The 20699-nt window shown below is 39.8% G+C and overlaps 1 protein-coding gene across 7 annotated transcripts in view; it reads right to left on the bottom strand.

Annotated features, from left to right (window-relative positions):
• Window positions 1–20699, bottom strand: part of Nrg3 (neuregulin 3) — a 1011712-nt gene that overhangs the window by 464678 nt on the left and 526335 nt on the right. The window lies entirely within an intron of this gene.

The raw sequence follows: 20699 nt of genomic DNA, 5'->3' as shown, positions 1-20699 counted from the left end.
AAAAATGTCAGTTATCTAAGGATATTAAATTGGATAGTGGGTATCCTTCAACTTTAAGCCATGAACCTTTCTATATTGTCTTGCACCAAAAAAAAAAAAAAAAAAAAAAGAAAAAGAACACCAGAGAATGGCTCTGTGCTTTCCAAACAGGCAAGGTAATTTAAAAAGCAGATAAAAAGTCGAAAGTAATAACAAAAGGAGCCTGTCTGAATATTGAAATGTAATCTACTTCACCCAATCAATTATTCCCTACATAAAAGGATACTGAAAAAAGATTAGACGGTTCTCTTCTATTGTTTTTAATTATTTCCAAGTTTACACTGGTAAGACATATAAAAGGACATAATAGAATAAGTTTAAAGGACTTCAAACTAATTTTTAGGACAGACACAAGCCATCACTCTTTCTGATCTCAAACAGCTGAAGCAGTCCTGTGATTGCTGAACACCTAAAATCTCTCCCAGTTAACACACGTTATTGTGCCCTATTAATAAACTTAGAATCCTTGGTAGTATGGGTATTCCTAATATTTTGGATTCATAGTATTATTTTCAAATAAATTATGCATCTTAAAAATGTATTCTTCAAGTCCCAAAGGAGATGTGACTGGGAATTTCTGACAATTAATTCCAACCACTTCAGACTAGTCTTTGCCTTCCTCTTTTCTATTACAATTGAGTTTTTTTGCTTCTCCATAATTTCAGATTCCCCAGAGTTGTTGTAAGCTTCCCAGAGTCACTGGCCTTCTTTATTTATTTAACTTGTAGTTAAATCCAATTAATTCAAGTTTTTCAAAATTTTGAATGCACACACTCCAATATTCCCTCCTCATCTTAGTTTATGCCTGTTCTCCTGTTCCCAAACTGATGTCCCTAATTGCAGCCCACCTTTCATTAATTTATTTTATTTCGAGGTTGCCAGATTGTCTTCACAGAGCAATTACTATTCTCTTTGCTTGCTGCTAAAAATCCTTAAACTTCTACAGTGCCCTATAAATACCCTAATCTGATGGGCACCCATATTTGTATCATACCCAGCAATTTTTCTATAAGTGGTCAAGGGTATGGACTCTGATGTTGTTGAGTTATTCGCCTATTTTAATACACACTAGTCAAATTATTCATGAAAAACACTGGGATTTCTGGAACATGTGGTAGTGTTTTCAAGATCAGCCCCACTCTTCTCTCTAGTGGAGGTGCCATTTTACACCGTCATTAGCAGAGCACAATGGTTCCAATTCACCCACATCCTCATCAAATTCATTATTTATCCTGGCCTTAGTGTTTGTTGATGTTAAGCATCTTTTCATTTGCATATTGGACATTTGTACATTTTAGCCAAAGAAATGTTTATTCAAATCCTTTGCCCATTCTTTAAAACCTCAAGTTACTTGTTACCTGTTTTATTGTTCTCTTTGAGTTGTAGGAATTCCTTGTATATTGCTAGATATTCATTGCTTTATTGGATGAATGATGTGGAATTGTTTTCTCCTACTCCATCAGTTAGTTGTCTTTTCACTCTACTGATAGTGACCTTTGAGACAAAATTTTTCATATTGATGTAGTCCAATTTATTTATGTTTCTTTGTTGCCTATATTTTTGGTTGTCACAACCAAGAGACTGAGGTCATGGCCAGATCCAATATTATTGTTGGGTAGTAGCTACTGAAATACATGGCAAGGTCATAAGTGTCTTTAAATTATATTAGGGCCTTCTTTTCTCTTGCTGTTTTCAAGAAACTCTGTGTTTAATATTTGATTACAATGTGTTGATGTGGAAAAATACTCTGAATTTAACCTACTTGAAATTCATAGAATTTCTTGTATTTGTATATTCATTTCTGTTCTCAAACTTTGGATGATAAGCCTGTTTGAGTCTAACACTGCTACTGAATCTTTCAATTCAATGATTGAACTTTTTACTCGATAATGTAATTTTGGGACGTGTGTGCACATGTGAATGTACATGTGCCTTTCTTGACATTGTCATTTTGTTCATATATAATTTTCCTGACTTCTTTTCGTTCATTTTTCATGTTTTCCTTTAGTTATTTAAGAAAATTTCAGACAATTTTTATGTAGTATATTTATCCAGTATGTTCATGCCTGTGTTTCTTCATGGACTTTCTAGATATTTATTTGGTTCCTTTGAATGGACAATATAATTCTGTTTATTATGTGATCTCTGATTGAAAATCATCAAAACATCTATGTCTCCTAGCCTTTGCAACCTGGGTTCCTGCAGAAAAGAGGTTCGCTCATCAGCTGGCAGGAAGGCTGACAGTTTTCCTTAACCTTTTCTGGACATGTACATTCCCTGAGTCTGTGCATGTATGTTTATTCCCCCCAACTCTTATAAATACATGATGATTTATAAATGTCATATTTTTCTAAGCATCTCTCTGCTTTCTCTTGGCTTTAACTGTTCAACTGTATTTCTTAACAGGTAATATCTTGCCTCAGGATCCTGCAGGCAATCCCCTTGTTGTTCTCATGAGCCCTGGCCACTGCTTCCCATGGTTTCCTTTAGACTGCAAAACTGTGATCCAAGCCTCTTTCGGCTTTTTGAGTACTTAAATATGTGACTCAGAGACCAGTCCTTCAGGCAGCCTGACAGCAGGTTAGACTGTGGCAAATTCAGTCCTCTCTGTAATCTCCAGGTCTCAGAGGGGAAATGGACATTGAACTGCTACCTCCTTCAAACTGTGCTGCCTGGCACTGGGGAAAGCTGAGGCAATAACAAGTAAAACTGCCGTATGATTTCCTTTTACTTTGAATTTGCCTTTTTTTTTTTTTTTTTTGATTGAGTGTTGGGTTGCTATATCTTTGATTTATTTCCAGAGCTCCTATAAAATGATTTTAGTCACTTTCTAGTTGATGGTGTTGTTCTTGTCCTTTAAATAATTCCATGGGGAAATCTTTCTTACTGGTGCCACTCTCTATATATTGATTCTTATAAACCAAAAAATAATTTTTCACCCCTAACACATTTGATGTACCTCTCCCAGACTACATTCTATCTTTCTAATCCATTTACCTTCTCCTTGTCTTAATACTCTGGTCACCTTCTAAACTCCTTAAGGACATAGAACAGTTCCTTTCTTTAGATCTACCAACATGCACAGCTCAGTGTCTGGTTGTGAACCAGCACTCAATTGTAGCTTGATGAATTGAAGGCTAAAGACACCCTCACCAATGTGCAGAAGCACCAGGAACACTGGGGCCACTTTCCTTGACTGTACCGTCACCACATTGCTTTGGAAGGTATGTCAACAGCTGGGTGTGTTCGCAGAGCACCTACAGTGATTTTGCTGAAATTGGTGTATTATTAGGCTGGCGGGCTGTGTCTGGAAATTGCAGCCAGCGCTGTGCATCTGCCAGAAAGGAAAAGGAACACCGCTGCCCCGCAATGCCCGCACCCCCTCTCCCTTCAAAGCAGAGCAGCTATTTATTCAGAGAGAAAGAGAGAGAGAGCAACCTTGCTCCTATTATTGGTGTGGCATCTTCAAGAGATTCTAGGAGCATCCCTCCCTTTTTTATTTTTTTTTTAAGAATAAAGGGTGAAAAGTCAAAACAGCAACAAAACAAGAAGATAAAAAAAGAAAAGAAAGAAAAATCACTGAGTGTGTGAGTCACTCAAAGTTTGAAGAGTATGAATTTAAAGGAAAAGACTGCAGGATGCTAATTAATTCCTATTATCTGAGATAATGGGGAGACATGCTTGGCTTTCATTACCACACACAGGAGTCCTTCAGAAGAAAGAAGCTAAATGCCTCCCCTGAGGTGTCTGTTGTCCTCAGAAATGAATCAGTCAAGTAGAAATGCACATTATTTGGACAGGGATACTCAAAGGGGAATTGCTATAAAATGGAGATGTTTGATAACTCATTTGAAAATATTATATTAAGTAGGCCAGATCATAGGACAGCATTTCGAGAGGAGAAGACATTGGAGGTCAGCACAAATTCTCTAAATCAGACTCTTGCTTTCTTACTGTCTCTCTCCCTCTTCCCTTGCCTCCTCCTCTTCCTCTCTTTTTCCCTTATCTATGTATGTCTGTGTGTCGTTCTTCTCTCAAAAATCAACAATAACTGGACTCCCAATCATCACTTTTATTCCTCTTAATGTGTTTTGCAGAAAGGGATTCTTCATTTATCTAATACATTTTGAGAGCCTCCCTTGCTATCTCTCCATCTTAAAATGTTTGTATCTATATGTGACAAGTACACATCCATATTAAGAATATATTTTTAAATTTTTTTTTAGTTCTACGTGGATGCAATACCTTTATTTTTTATTTATTCATATGTGGTATTGAGGATCAAAACTAGTACCTCACACACACAAGGAGGGAGCTCTACTACTGAGCCATAAATAACCCCAGTTCCAAGAATATTTCATTTATTTATTTTTTTAAAGAGGTTTTTTTTATTCTTTTAAAGAGAGAGTAAGAGAGGGAGAGAGAGAGAGAGAGAGAGAGAGAGAGAGAGAGAATTTTTAATATTTATTTTTTAGTTATCGACGGACACAGCATCTTTGTTTGTATGTGGTGCTGAGAATCGAACCCGGGCCGCACGCATGCCAGGCGAGCGCGCTACCGCTTGAGCCACATCCCCAGCCCCCCAAGAATATTTTAAACAAATTATTTTAAAGTCCCAGGTTTGAGTTCTCAGATATCTATTTTTTTTTTTTTTTTTTTGCAGGGGTTGTGGTTATCAGGAATTGAATTCAGGAGCACTCAACCACTTAACCACATCCCCAGCCCTATTTTGTATTTTATTTAGAGACAGGGTCTCACTGAGTTGCTTAGCACCTTGCTTTTGCTGAGGCTGGCTTTGAACTTGTGATCCTCCTGTCTCACCTCCTGAGCCACTGGGATTATAGGTGTATACCACCGTACCTGGCCCAGATGTCTATTTTAATTTTTCAAATAATTTTCAATCATTTTAGACATGACAAATACATATTAAGAATTTAGACAAGATTATATTTAAGATTTAAAGAGTTATGGGTACATAGAACAACTGCCTTTGTTATCACATTATATATATATATATATATATATATATATATATATATATATGTATATATATATTAATTTTCAGTATGACTTTGTCCCCACCAACCACTCCCAAGTAGTTTGCCCTACTTGGCATGTGCAAAACCTCTCATAAAGTAGGTGCTCACTAAAACTTGTTGAATTAATTCATTCTAGTTTGACTCTGAACTTTAAGGAATATGAAAACCTCAATTGTTAGATCATTTCATATTTAATTCTTACCAAAGTTATGCTGGCAACTTTTCTTTGGGGATGTTTAGGCCTATTGTTAATCAAAATATATGTATGTACAATATACTTTGTATAGAAGATGTCATTTGAACTGTGCCAGAGGAGGAGCATCAGGAGATGCCTTCATAATGACCAGGATTTCTCAATAGTTTAGATGTGTTGGTGACTGGCAGGCAATCATATGCCAGAGAGGACTTTCAGCAAAGCTGAGCAGAGGGTCAGAAAAGAGGAAGTAAGTGCTCTATTTCACAAAGGAGCTGGAATCTCTCTCAGCTCTTGGTGCCTATTGGCTTGGGCCCATGGCAGAAAGAGACAGCAACAGAACAGAGCCCTGGGAGATGACAAAGTTGTGTAGGCAGCAGACTGAGGGCCCAGAGAGACTGAGTGGTGGAGGAAAATTTCAGGAGGGATATTGGAAACCTCTCATCTCAATTAAGAACCGTTTCCAGAAACTGAAGCTGTCTTAGTTTCTGAAAACCATAGCAGTGGGGAGAACAAAGACAGTAGAGCTGAAGCCAAGCAGTGGGAGCCACTGGGACCAGGGCTGATAGTATATATGACTGTGACCAGAAGACAGGGAGCCTGGTCACTGTGACACAGGGCTACGACTCTACCCGGCTGTGTCCCATGCACTGTTTGGAACTGCCTTGAGGGTTATAAGCTTTCTTTAAAAAGTACCTCTAGGCACTCCTATGCCTTGGCAGATCCTATCCTGAGAACGCAAAATCCTTCTAGTAATATTGAACTGTCCATCACTTCTGTTTCTGTGGCTAAAACTGTTAAATTATTGTTCTCTTTTATCGAGTACTAATTACATGCTTTACACACTGTGTTTCATATTATCCTTATAACACATTTTATTAGAGAAAACTGAAGCCTGGAGAGGATCAACCACTGGCCCCAGCACTACCCAGGGAATGAGTAATGAAGCTAGCACTTTTATTCATCTTTACCTGTATTTAAGGCCTCAGTTATTTCAACCAAGCCCCCTAACTCTCATTCAAAGATGTCTTTTCTGTGAAGATTAATAATCAATTGACCATAGGAAATATAGAAGGAGAATTGCTTAGAAGAAAGCCAGAAACCCACGGGCCTTTCTTTCTGTTATGTTTTGCCATAGCATTGGAAGGCATGGCCTGAATCCCAGGGGGAGGATGCTCACTTTACCTGAGAGCAGCATGCACACTGTCTCCAGAGACTCCCTCTTAACACTATACAGGGCAGAACCACAGCCCAGGTTTTGCACAACTGACTGAGTAGCATGGAATGAAAAGCACCAGCTTGTCCCTATGTTGCATTTCCTAACATGCACATTCAAAGATGCCACAGATAAGAAGAGCAATCCTGGTTTTATTTTTACCACAACCAAGCAAGTAATTAGGAGAAAATAAATATAATGATGCTACTCACCTGTTTTAACCTTCTAACGTGAAGCTCCAGTAAGCAAACAGCTTGAACTAATTTATCTTGAGGCACACATGGTTCCATACCTGCGTGCCCAAGCCAGTCAGGCTTCTTGTTCACTCAGGAGTCATTAATAAGGCCTTCAAAGCATTCAGGACCCAGCTCTCCACTTCACAACTAACCCAAGACATGCTGCACACACTCGTGCCTATTCAGGCCACCATGGCCATGATGGTGCCACCCTGGACTTAACGTCTGTCACTATTTTCACTTTAGAATGCTCCTGTAACACCATTTCACCCACCACCACCATCGCCAGGCAGCTGAGCCCCTTGAAGTGCTATTTGTCTTATAAGTCATTTGATGAGCATCCTACTCTGTACATCCTTCTTTGACTTTCTATGGAAACGGGGTCTTTACAGCATCCATCTTGAGCTGTTTGTGTCTGAGTCTCACTATCTCCTTTGTATTTCTCACTGTGTCTGGTACACACAGATGGTCAATAAATATGTACAGCATGAAGAGAATAAAGGGGAACATTGTAGGAAGGAAAGGAAGAAAGAGGGAGGGAGGAAAAGACAAAGTACCAGTGGGAGGGAGACACATATCTCCTTCTGTCTAAGAACCAATTTTTCAAAGCAAACTGAAAGAACTCCTCAGGGAAAGTGGATAACAGTAGTGGCCTTCTGAACTTAGTGAAGGATGTGTGTGATGATTTGCGGGTGAGCTCATTTACTCTACAAAGAAGCTGAGGCCTAACTGACCTGGTGTTTGTCTTCAGAAGCTACCAGAAACCTTGCTCAGCTATAGCAAGAAGTCAAGAACTTGCTTGATTTTCTTCCCATCATCCCACTGCATTGATTTAAATGCATAGATTCTCTCTCTCTCTCGCTCTCTTCTCAATATAACTCTCCTCACCCTTCCCCATGCCCTTGTAGTTTCTCTGGAATAATGGGGTCAGAATATCCACTTCTTTTAGTCACACTGAAGATTCAATTAGATGCCATAGATCTGAAGTGCCTGCTGATATTCAGCAAGGCATTTCCCCATAGCTGCAGTACCCACAGTTTGTTCTATTCCTGGATATAATTCAGCACCCTCTTCGCATAATTCTCTGCTCAGAGAAATCTGTCAGGTCTTTTTGTGTCACTTGTCTCCTGGACAATGCCCACATATCCAAAGCAATTTCCTCCTCGATGCTGAGATTTAAAAAAAGGGGGGTGGGGCAGAGAAGGACAATAAAACAGGTCTAGGTCCACTGAAGGTCTCTGATGATAGCTTGCCATCCTCCATACTCAGCCCCTCACCAATCTCCCCATCATATAAATTCAAGTAAGCAAACAGTTTAAGAGAATTATTTTATATCTCAGTTCATAGTTATGCAGTCATCTGCCACAGCTACCCACTGTTCCCTTGCAAGGGCTGAGCAATGCCACATCTAACTTCCTACATGGGCAACAAAAGTGATGTGATGGAGAGAAAGATGGTCTTGGACCCACCTAACCTGAGTTCAAATCTCACTCTGATTCTAGCAACCTGCCCTGGTCATTTAACCACAGTTTACTCCGTTTTTTTTTTTTTTTTTTTTTTAATCTATATATAGGAAACATCAGTGCTTCATAGGTAATTTTGCAATTTCAATGTGATTGCTTCAGTGACATGCTACAAACAGGAACAAATGTTCTTTTCCATTTTCCTTAGAAAATGTAAAATCACTGGGCAATTATGCAATAAAATATGGTACTCAACACACACACACACACACACACACACACACACACACACACCATGAGTTTACATGCTCACAAAGGTCATGTTATTTTGTTTGCACAAAATCAACTGCTTCCCAGATCATCTCTCCATACCCAAGGGCCTTTCATGATGCACAGTCTCTTCCTGAAGGAGGGCCTGGGTGGGATGAGAATCTGGAGTCCACAATCAGAAAGGTGGTAGTTGATCTGGGAAATGTGTTATTCCAAAAGCAGTCAGAGCTGGTGTAGCCAGAAGGAAGCATAAGGCTGGAGAAGTGGAGGAATAAGCAAAGAGTGAGAGTCCATGGCTCATCCATCAGATAGAAAGGCCAGAGGCAAGTGCAGAGAAGAAAGGACAAGAATAGATGAGGTCCAGGGAAGGAGGCGAGGAGGGCAGGGCCAATGAAGTCAGGCACATTGCAACCTGAGGTCTAAGCAGAGACATGTGGGCCTGGACAACCCTTCTGTGTAGACAAGGCTCAACTCTGGCCAGAATCGAATCCTTGGAGATTACAGGCCATCCTCCCAGGCTGCACATATTCAAAAGGAACTAATATTCCTTGGATTCTTACTTTGTGTACTTGGTAGTGTCTACCACATACTCTACTGTATCCTACATTTATGATATATTTTTTTTATGTAGAAATGGACATGTCCATTTTAGTGGACTATACAAATGACATGAGGCATCTATTCCCACAATTAATAGAAAGCATATATCTGCTCTCCATACTACCCTCCTAACTTCCAGGTCCTGGACCCAAAATTTGAACTTTCCTTTGATCGTGATTTCTTTCCTTACACCATTAAATGGCTGCTGAAAAATCTAAGAACTGCTCAGATACAGGCTTGCTAACTGCTTTTCCATCCTGAACACCCAGGTACGCAGTGGGCCTTTAGCCCTAATTAGTGGGAGAGAAACACTGGAATTTCTGCTGATGTGCTCTAAAGTTAAACGGGTAGTTTGGAAAGACAAAGGTATCTCAGGGCTAATGTACTCTAGGGAACTATCCCTTGGGGAAGCAAGTCTTTTCTTCTGAGAAATTGGCCCACTGGAAACACCCTCCAGGGAAAACTGTTAATTTGACACCAGATTGGTCAACCAGAAATCTTCTGTAAATGTGCTGCTTCTCTGCCTCAGCCAGAGCCTAATTATGACCCTGACATGGCTGTTACTTTCTGCTTGCATGTTATTCAGTTAATGGTCCCATTATCATTGACCTTGCAGCCACTCCTAAATAAAAATGCTCTTCATTAAAATGGAATTTTGAAAAATAGTTCAGCTACAAACCACACCCCAGGATATGTCCCACCACTGTTACCTGCCCCCATCAGTGGGTAAAGGCCTGGAGGGCTATGAAGAAAAGTCAGAAACCTGTGTTCATGGTCTGATTCCTCTGGCTTTAATACATGTGGAAGGTAGGCCCAGATATTTAATCTCTGCAAGACGTGGATAATATTCTTTGTGCTTATGTAGTTGCTATTGTGAGGGTCATCCAACTCTATAAATTCCAAATCACCATGCAAAATTTGTATTAATAGTGTATTCTGAGCTCTATTTTTCCTGCCAATTAATTGAGGGATACAGCTCCTATTGCCTGATTTCCTTGCTTATTGTGCATTGAATCTAATGTCTATGTTAGTCAAGATTTGTCCTTTTAGCCTGAAGAAGCAAAGTCCCTGGTGCACTTATTAAAGTCCAGAGGGCTGCTGACCTGGTGGGCTTCTGAGCCCTTCCTGTGATTTTTGTCTGGACCCAAGTCTCCAGCTGAGTACCCCAGGGCTAGACCCTTTCACTTACAGGCTATCTCCACAGTGACAGGGAAGACTGGCTCCTTTAGTTCCCTGTGATATAAATATCCAAGATATCATGAGCATGTGATTTTCTTCTCTTTTAATTGGTAGTTTGGATTCCGCTGCACAATCAGCCTTCCCTCCATCGAGTCAATTAGCTCCTGCAAATGCACTGGGTGCTCTCAGGCTCTATAATTATCACTTAGTGTCAAAAATTGAAAAGTGGAAAGAAGCAAACCCTACCCATATGACTTGGAGGTGAATGTCAGCCTTTTAGGGAAAATAAAAAATAAAAAAAAACCCTGAGCTTCATTCTTCCTACTTTTGCTTCTGCTTGGTTCTCGTTTTGGAAGGGTGGTATGAATCTACAGGTCTAAAGCCTGGTCACTTAAATGTCACCTGACCACTCATGTCATTGACACCCACTGGGCCTCCATTTTCTCACCTATGAAATGCACCTCATACTCCTTTCCTCCACTTGATTCAGAAGACCGGAGTAATGAGGGTGAAGATTAAAAGTTAAGTCATACAAGTCTGTGAACTATGGAAGTCTAAGTTATAAAAACAAACATTGTAGAACATTATTATTTCACTTGATGAAAAATTTTTTAATTGAAAGAAGAGGAAGTTAATTTGGAACAACACAACTACATGTTTCTCAGCAACTGCCACCCCTTGTGCCTCTCTCAGATCAGTGCTTCTCAAGGCTTACACACTGATATGATAGCATCTATTTCAGTTTATAATCCAACTTGGTTTGCCAGGTAAATCCAAAACCAGGTATGTAGCTAAGCTAGAGGGCACAGGTGCATGGGCTCTGGACTCAGACAGATCTGGGTTTGGCTCCTGGCTCTCCATGTGGTAGCTGTATGGTATTCAACTTGGGGATTCTTCAGAAGGTCAAGTGAGATAGGTTCAGAGTAGGCCCTCTGTTAAGGTTACTTTCTTTCCTCCCCAATTTTTTACAACATGTGTGGAAATAGTCAGCATATGAATCAATGATGCTAACTGACACAATGAAGGAAGATGGCCCGGCCACACTCAAGTCATCACATCTAAATCCAGAGCTCTTCCCACTGCTCTGTAGCCATTGAGAAAAAGAATTGGGATTAAGGCTTCCCAACATCAGTGGTGCCCTCAGGCATTCACAGAGAGAGGGGAGAGCACTTTGGATGCTGTTCTAGACAAATACTTCAGCCACAATTAAATGTTGCTACTGTACTTAGGACAAAGGACAAATGATCAAAGAAGACTAATTATAATGAATTATGATCCCTCTCCAAGTCTGTGCTTGATATTTCAGCTGCCATGCGAATGGATGACAAGGCTGAGGAAATAACTGCCTGCCATCTGTCTAAAAATTCAAAGCAGGAGCAAAAAGTGCTTGGAGGGCAAGCCAGTTAATGATTAATTAAAATCTTAAAAGTACTGCTCACTATTCAATCTCTAAGTACATTCAACTCTAAAGAATTCAAGAAGAACTGGGGAGCTGGTGTCTGTGTGGAGCTGTTGTCTATTAGTTCCAACAGGACATTCTAGTAGGTGTACATTTAATGAAGAGAGTCAACAACACAGTAGTCCCAGGTTCAAGACCAACTCTCTTTCTATCTGGCTTTTTTTCTATTTCCGCCATTAAAACAGCCTATCTGACCGAGTTTCTGGCATCAAATGAAGAAGAAAACAAAACAAATGAGTGACTGGCAAGATCAAATCCAGAATTGTACGGCAGTATCTCCCACCCAATATGCTCTGAATCAGACTCATTATCTTTCTCCCCAAAGCCTTTTGTCTTACACACCTGAATCAGGTAGTAGCACTTCTTTCCACACAGTTCCCAGTCTTTCCTAATCTGAAGATCAGTGCAGACTGCCCCTTCCATTCTCCTCATTCACTAAGAGAATGGCATCCTTGCTGTTTGTCCAGTTCACCTCCTCCTCTAGTTATTACCCCCATGGCTGAAGTTCAAGACACACATCCCTGGTCATCTTCTCCCCAGTCTCCCATCCTCCAGCCTACACCCCTCCCGCCTATCGCCTAAGCTTGCTGTTATGGTACCACTCACAAACTGCAAATCCAAGTAAGACAGTCCCCTGTCTGTTATCCTTTACTAGACCTGCAACATCCATTGCAGCTATCTTCAAATTCCTTATAACTAGGGGGATCCTAAAAAGTGTACGAAATATTTGGAGTAGATAAAGGTAGCACAATAGGCATAAACAAAGAGAAAGCTTCTTGAAAAGTGTTGCTGCTCCTCCCTTGAGGCTGCCCCTGATTTATCTTGGAGGGCTCAGGAAAATACTTTGAAGCTCATGATGCAAAGTCTCACACAGACTTCTTCTCCCTTCATCACTAATTCAGTCTCTAAAAACAGGTAATATTTCTAGTGCAAAGAAATTATTATATGCTTAATTATTTTACAGGGGTAGGCTCTTATGTTTGAATAGGGCTTCAGAGTCCATAAAGAATTTCCACATGCCTCATACAGTTATTCAAATAATACTTATGAAATATAAGCTATGCACAAAGCCGTGTGCCAGGTGTTGCCAGAGCAAGGTAAAAGACATTTTCTCTGTTCTTTCTCATTTAACTACTAGCTTAATCAGGTGGGTAGGTGAGTAGGAGTTGGAATTATGTGAAAGAGTCAGTTGAAACTAGTCAAACTTAAGCAATGTTATACAGTCGGATCTATGAGTTATATGCCATTGGGTTCAATCCAGAAATCAGCTAATGGGTGTGATACATGCCATGTTGAAAATATGGGACCTAAGGAATCTAAGAGGAATGATGTGAAAATTGGAGCAGGATGCTGGACAAAGTGTCCCAGAGCGGCAGATGTTTGATCCACAGTAGAGGCAGTGGGCTATGTGTTGTAATTGTTGGTGGTGAATGGTGTCAGACAGCAATCCAAGAACATATACAGAAGTATGGCTTAGAGATATTTGATAAGACAAACAGCTCAGGAATTCTTAGCCAATACAAAAAAGAAAAATGTAAAAGGAAACATATGATTACTGCTTCAAGGACAGGCATACATGGAAAGACAGGGTCCTCACACAATGAAGTTGGATTGCATGGCTACCTCAGGAAACAGAGGGACTTCAGAGTCCCTTTTACCAGGTCCACAGCAGTGTGGTCTCAGTACTGACCCAGACTGTCTGCTCATCTGGGGATACTACTGCCTGTTCCCTAACAGATTCCCTATACTGCTGCCCCTACTGCTCACGAATCCAGGAGAAGCCAGAAAATAGGCTTTGTCTCTAAATTGTGTGTCTTACTCAGCTCAGCCTTTCCCTGCACAAAAGTGAATAGAGAATTGTCTGAAAGACAGAGAAGATCAAAACAGAACAAATAAAGGAGCACTATTGAGGCAAAGGGAAGAAAGGTAAGATGTAATAATATTCATCAGATAATTAGCAGCTTGCGTTTATTCATTACTTACCCTGTGTGACACTGTGTGCTACATACAGACACGAGTTATGCCATTATGACAATGGTTAAAATGACTATTGTTTCCCTTATTTTATGGAATTTAAGCCCGGGGCTTAAGTGATTTATGTATGATAAAGCCAGATCCTAACCTCCAAAGCCTCGGCCACTTTACCCATCAACATTCGATGTGTATGAGGCTTCACAACCTGTGCGCCAAATTAAGTCTTTGAAGTCAGTAATGCTATTGTTCGTGTTTTACAGATGAGAGAAACTGGCATGCATGGGAGATGGAGAAAGAGAAAGTGATGGAAGAGGACTTGTGGAGAACGTTAGAATGCATAGGGTGTAAAGGGGGAAACTTGCCTCTCCCGCCCTCCTTGGGGAGCAACAGGAAGCAAGTCCCCTTCTGCTATGATTTTGGGTGTAGTTTGTTCCCCAAAGGTTCATGTGCAGAAAGCTTTGTCTCCACTGTTGTAGTGTTAAGATGGTAGAAATTTTAGCAGGTGGGACCTTGCAGGAGGTAATTAGGTCCTTGGGGATCTCTTGAGAAGAGATTAATTCAACTCTCATCAAGCGAGTTCCTGGGTGAGTAGGTTGCTACAAAAATAGGGAGGCTGGCCCCTCCTTGGTCTCTTATTTCTTGGTCTCTGATTTCCTCTTTGTTACATGTGCCCCTGTGATGTGATGCCATCCCCATAAGGCTCTCACCAGTGGTGAACGGATGCGAGCACCATGCTCTTAGATATCCAGAAATAAGATAAATAAACCTCTTTTCTCTACAAATTACCCTGCTTTAGGTATTTTGTTATAGCAGCACAAAATGGACTTAGACACATCCCTGAACACAGAAGAAGGGGAATAATGACCTTACCTCTAGCATTTTCCTTTAGCATTTTCCAAAATGATTCCCTGTCTTCTCCATCTACTACCAAACTCCTGACAACCATGGGAATTAATGAATGAAATAGAATTAGTCCCCTTTAAAAAATGATCTGATTGGAACCCAGTTATTCTAAGAATTCAGGGAACTATTGCTTTTTTCTGTGTTCCAGCCCCTGAGGGAAATGGCATTCCCAAGGAATCATGGCTGGCAGGAGTTGGAGTAGATACACTTGTTATTTTTGGTAGATGTTACCTTGTATTTAGTGGACATTGTTGGAAGGTATTAATAGGGGGAGCATAGGCTAATGTTTAAGATCTTGAGAAATTATTTAATACAGGATGGAGGGAGTCTGTGGTTTTCTCTTCTTTAAGTATGAAGGCAAGAGAGAAAAGATATTTTAAGACTATAGACTTCTGGATGGAGTCAAGGATTGGGTCATGTCATTGTCTGAAAAAATGTTCAACACACAGTAAGGGCTCAGTGGATATTATTCTGGATAGATGCCTACATGTGTATCTACGTGCTCCTAACCCAATCCCTTCAGTCTAGAAAGTCTGATAACAATGAAATTAAATGTATTAATAGTAGTAGAAAAAAGTAGAGACCAAGGCCTTTCTATTACAGGAACTTGGAGTAGCAGCAGGGCCCACAGATCACAGCCGTGCATTATAAGGGCCAGTAGTCTTGCCAGAGTGGTGGCAAGTGCAGAGGCAATGGCAGATATAGCTCAGGTTAGTATGCAGGTGACAGTGTCATGGCAATAAAGAATCAAAGGCCCAAGATTCTTCGTGGCTTCCTCTCAGTGGTATGGAAGTATGGCTGTGAGGGGCAGTTTGGTAGCAGCCCTAGCCATGGCATGGGGCAATGATGCCCTGGCTACAGTGTGACAAGTGGACTTTTTCAGTCTACGACATATCATAGGTAAATGGAGTTAGTGTGAGACATTGAGGGCCTTCCACATCCTCAAGAGAAAACAGTGCAGCTGAAGATGCCAGCACACATGTTAGTAGGTCCTCACGTCTCCCCATAGGCTGTGGAGACCTGGAGAAGGCTGGATCTTAGATGAGCCTACTAGGTGACATTCTCCATGTGAGTATGCAAGCTCTTTTACCCCACCCCCCTACACACACACACACACACACACACACACACACACATACACACACAAAGATAAATTTGTTTTCTCCCTTTTTAAAATTAGAAAATGATGCTAGCACAAGGCAGAATCTAGGCTTGGGAATTTAGAAGTAGCCCAGCAAGGACTTAAATCCAGGTGTAACTTACTTCAAAGTCTATGGAATTTAATCACTTTTCTTTGTTTCCTTCTGAAGGAGCAGAGTTAGAACTGAGTCTCCTCTGCTCCTGGTTCCAGTCTTTCCACTCTCCTCTTACTTCATTCTCTGACCATCTCTGTGCCTTTTATTCAGAAGACAATCTTCTAATGGTCGCTCTGTGTGCGTGTGTGTGTGTGTGTGTGTGTGTGTATGTGTGTGTGTTCACACACGCCTTTGACATACATATTAAACCGTGAATTTTGCACGATGTGTGTGGTAAATTCTTCAAGGATGTGCTCATCTTTGTACCCTGGCACCTTGAAAAACACTTGTAACAGTGGGTGCTTAAGCAAGTGTATCACTGACAATGAAAATAACAGGGTAAGATTCTGAAGATAAGGAGGGGAAATACTCCCTAGGAAAGGGAGACTTTGGTTTTTAACCTCTCATTCCTCTAAAGAGCTTATATCCCCTGGTTCACTTGCTTCCTCTGTCCAGGTGGACCAACAGGACAGCAAGAACTTCTGCCCCTGGTTGGGATGGGATTCAGTTCCCTTAAGGCTTGGGCGATGGTGCTTGTCAGGGTTCCCTTTCCATTCTTCTGCTATACGAGGCACTGGGAAGTAGGGAAACTAAATGAATTCATTTGAGAATAAACAGAACACTATTGATTCACCATGGGGTTTGGTTCAGCCTACCACGTATTGATGTAGCTGCTATTCTGTTCCCAGTTGGGTGCTAGATTCAGGAGACACAGAGATGAGAAAGTCGTCTAAGAGAAGAATTAGAGGCTTAATAGATGAAATTAATAGAGGAGTCTGACAGATGAACAGAAAATTACAATATAGTATGATTTTCCTTACCAGATGCACAGAAGTTACTTATTAGGAATGATTATTTCAATCTAGGATTGACTTTGAAGACACCTTAATGCTGTCTCTAGAGCTTTAAAAGAAAAAAAAATGGATAGTTTTGTGGGTACCCAGGTGGCCTCAGAAATTCCATGGAAAAGAAATTACATATTTCATAATGTAAGGTCTTGAAATTTCTGGCTACAGGAAGTTGGGGTGAGTAGGATGGGGCGAGCAGGAGAAGACTAGGAACCACTGGGAAAAGGCTTCAGTTCTGTAGCACCTGCAGGTAGCCAGACCTGGGGAGGCCCACATGGGAGGCCTGGGCTCAGCAGGCATGCAGCTTACCGCAGCATTTCTAATGGCAGGTTTAGGGGTGGTTTGTTTGTTTGCCTATTTCTTTGCATGAAACATTGAGCTTTTTTCTATTCTAGTTCAGAAAAAGCAGGGCAAAAATTCCTAAACTGTACTATCTGAAAGTAAATAATTACTGTGGGAAAAGACAAACAAGCAAATAAACAAAAACAAAATAAAATTTACATGATAATAGGGCTTTTTTTTTTTATGTGAGGCAAAGGAAAAGAGCACTTTTCCTTTTCAAGGGTTTAAATTCCAGTCAATAGTGCAGTGACCTTGGCCAAGTTACTAAATTACTTAGTGTCTGGGTCTCAATTTCCTCCTGTATAAATGGAGATAATATTATTTGACTCACAGAGATAATGTGAAAAGTAAAGGAAGTCCTTGTTGCAAATGTTTTCCTCAGTTCAATGTTTGCCTTTCCATCTTGTTTAATATGGTTTCTGACATGCACAGATTTCTTTAGCAGTTAAGTACCCAAATATACAATTGGCCTCTCAAGTTCCTTTCATTGCTTTCTTCGATTAGAATAGCATTTCCCCTTCCTGATATTAGAGATGTCACCTGTGTTTTCTTCTTCTTTTGTAGTTTCGCCTTATACATTTAAATGATTAATCCGTGGGTAATTGTGTTTGCTGAGTGTGGTGAAATGAAACAAGAGCTGTTTTTCAGCTGAAAGGTTGTGCAGTGTATGTCAGGTAATTGATCTTTTCCTCATTGATTCCAAACAGTAGCTTAATAATGCTTTAGGTGGTTACTCTTGAAGCTTCACATTTGGTCTTCCCAAACCCTCTGTTAAATTATTTTAGTACTGTTTTCATTTATTTTATCTGTTTAAACATTTGCATAGCATGTATCCTTCATTCTTTGTTTCCAGAAACTTCCTGTTGTACTCTTCTATTTTACCTCATAACTGACTTTTAAAAGAGGAAAAACTCCCAATTCCAACTACATAGACAGAAAAAATATATAGTTAGAAATCATTGTGTATAGATAATACAGACGAAATGCATTGCCTATAAATTTTTATGCATTACCTATGAAATGGGACTACCTTGGCCGTTCTCCATTAAGAGTTGGTGTCAATGAAGGGAAATTTCCAGAAGAGCTATGATTTCAAGGCTCCATTAGCACTGTGGGGATCCCTCGGATCTAATATCTATATCACTGGGGAAGCGAATACCCACCATCACCTAGCAATTGACCTGAACACAGACACAAATGTTACTGATAATTGTCGTGATTTATTGAGCAATTACCATGGCCAGGCATAGTTTTAAGCCTGGAGTAGGGAAAAAAAAAATATGAGAATGAACTTTGAATTCAGAGAGCCCTGAATTCTAGAACCCAGGTTTATTATTAACTTTTGTGGAATCTTAGAAATCTATAGCAATCCATGAGGAGAATGCTGCATGAATAGCACTTGGCTAAATCCCCACGGTGGACTTCCCTTGGAGCTGATACTTTAGAGGCATCAAATTCAACTCTCATAAAAATCCTTTGAGTTTATAGACTTTTCTCTGTTGAATAAATCAGAGAGAACCAGAAAGGCAAATAACTTACTGAAGTTCATACAACTGGTAAGTGTAGAACCAAGTGCAAATTAGGTTTCCTTGATCTCAAAGCCTCATGTTTTGAACCTGTGCTTTATCCTCTCAGCGCCTGTTCTCACAGTACAAAACCACGTGCCATTGATACATTGCACATTGGTTTTTCTGTACATGAAGTTGTTGTTATTTGAGACAAATTTGTGTGGTGCTTAATTCAGGTGGTATCTTTGAATGGTATTTCTAACCTCTGATTAATGCAATTGTTACAGAAGATATGCCTAGAAAGTCATGAAGCTTTATTTGTAACTAGCATGATCAACCTTCTTCTGTACCCGATTCTTACTTCTTTTTATAAAATGTGACTCCATGAGCTATATTGGCATTTCTTGGGCAGACATAAAAGAAACTAAAAACAATTTTGAAAATAAAGACCCTCTGCTTATTGTGTGGCTTAGCTCCTGAACCCTCTCCTAATTATCTAGGGTATGATGAGATGAATAAATTCTTTGTACACTAATGTCATTAACTATTATTATTAATTATTTTATTATTATGATTGAAAAGATAAAATGTAATAAACCTGTGTCACATTTTGTAACTCAAATGATTTGGAATGTTCATAATCTCATCTAAGAAACAAAATCATAATTCATGATATAGTTAAGTTTTCCTTATTATAGATACAAGAAAACTGAAACTCAGAAAGATTCTAAGACTATATGGAGTGGTAGAGATGTCTATCAATGATTTATACTCTTCTTTCAAGAGTATAGAATGGTTGCTTGAACAGTTTGACAGGAAAATATTAGAAGCTCATTGAACATCCTCCAAGCAAAGAGCTGGATTTTCCAGAACACTTTGCACCTAAGTGGGGTCATGTAACTTACTGGTGGCTAGTGATATGTGAACAGAAGGGACAAGCAGCCTCTCCAAACCTGGCCCATGAAAGGGACCACGTTTCCTCTCCTCAGTTGCCTAATGGAAATTTATACTCAGGCAGACTTGAAAGCTACAGGATGAGTGGAAGAGTGCAAAGATCAAAGGAATCTGGTTCTTGAATCAATACATTAATATTTATGTATGTGTGCATATATATAAGGTATATCTTATATTTACTATGAGAGGTCTAGAACTCTGTGGCAGAAAAAAATCTCCACCAGAGGACAGTGGATCACAGCACATTTTGATTGAGCTTTAGTAAAAATGTGTTATCTTAGTCTTTCAGTGGATGGGCAAAACAGTTGCTTGGATTTCTCTATAGAAGATAAAGAAAGAGAATTCTCATGTGGATATTATACCAGAGCAAAACCAAAAATGGTTTTCTACTTATAAAGCAAAATTCAAGCTGTGGCTAATTGAAACCATAAGGGATCTATTTAACGGAGGAAAATGAAATAAATTGTGTTTTATACATTACAAGCCAAATCCTATGGATGTTCACCCAGAAGCTCATTGAGTTCTGCAAATGAGGATGTAGTATTCACTGCACAAACCCAGCTGATTCAGCAGATGTATGAATATATAATCTGTCATGTTCTGGATGGACAGCCTGACTTCATAGTCGTAAACAGAATTATGTCTAACGGCCCAAGGCTAACACCACAAACAATGAAACACACCATTACAACTTTATAGGACAAGGCCAGGAATACTAATAATGATTTCCATCATGGCGGGCCATAAATAGGGTTATTAGACATCAGCAAGGATAACAACTCTGGCTTTGAAAAGCATCTTAAGAGACTCACAGTTTGACAGGAAAACATTAGAAGAGGCCATGCTGATTACTGAATAGAAAAGATATGCATCCAACCTACCCGTTGCAAATATTCATAGATATAAGGTTTTTGTTTTGAATTATCAAACATGTATTGGATATGTTGTGAGATGTATATAATTCAGGTAGAATTCTTCAAAAACAGTCATGTCCGTAGGTCCAAGTTGTCATCATTTTGTGAAGCCATGTATAATTCAAGTAGTCGTTGCTTCTTGAGGCAGACTTTCAAATTGTTTGATGTGTATATTGCTGAGACACAATATATCTCAGAAACCCAAATGAGAAATCATGTATGCCATATCTTGAAATAGGATCGACAGGGTGAGAGGCAACAGAGAAA

The sequence above is a fragment of the Callospermophilus lateralis genome, chromosome 15 (genome assembly GCF_048772815.1).
Source record: "Callospermophilus lateralis isolate mCalLat2 chromosome 15, mCalLat2.hap1, whole genome shotgun sequence".
NCBI classification, from domain to species: domain Eukaryota; kingdom Metazoa; phylum Chordata; class Mammalia; order Rodentia; family Sciuridae; genus Callospermophilus; species Callospermophilus lateralis.
This window is presented reverse-complemented; position numbering and strand designations above follow the sequence as displayed.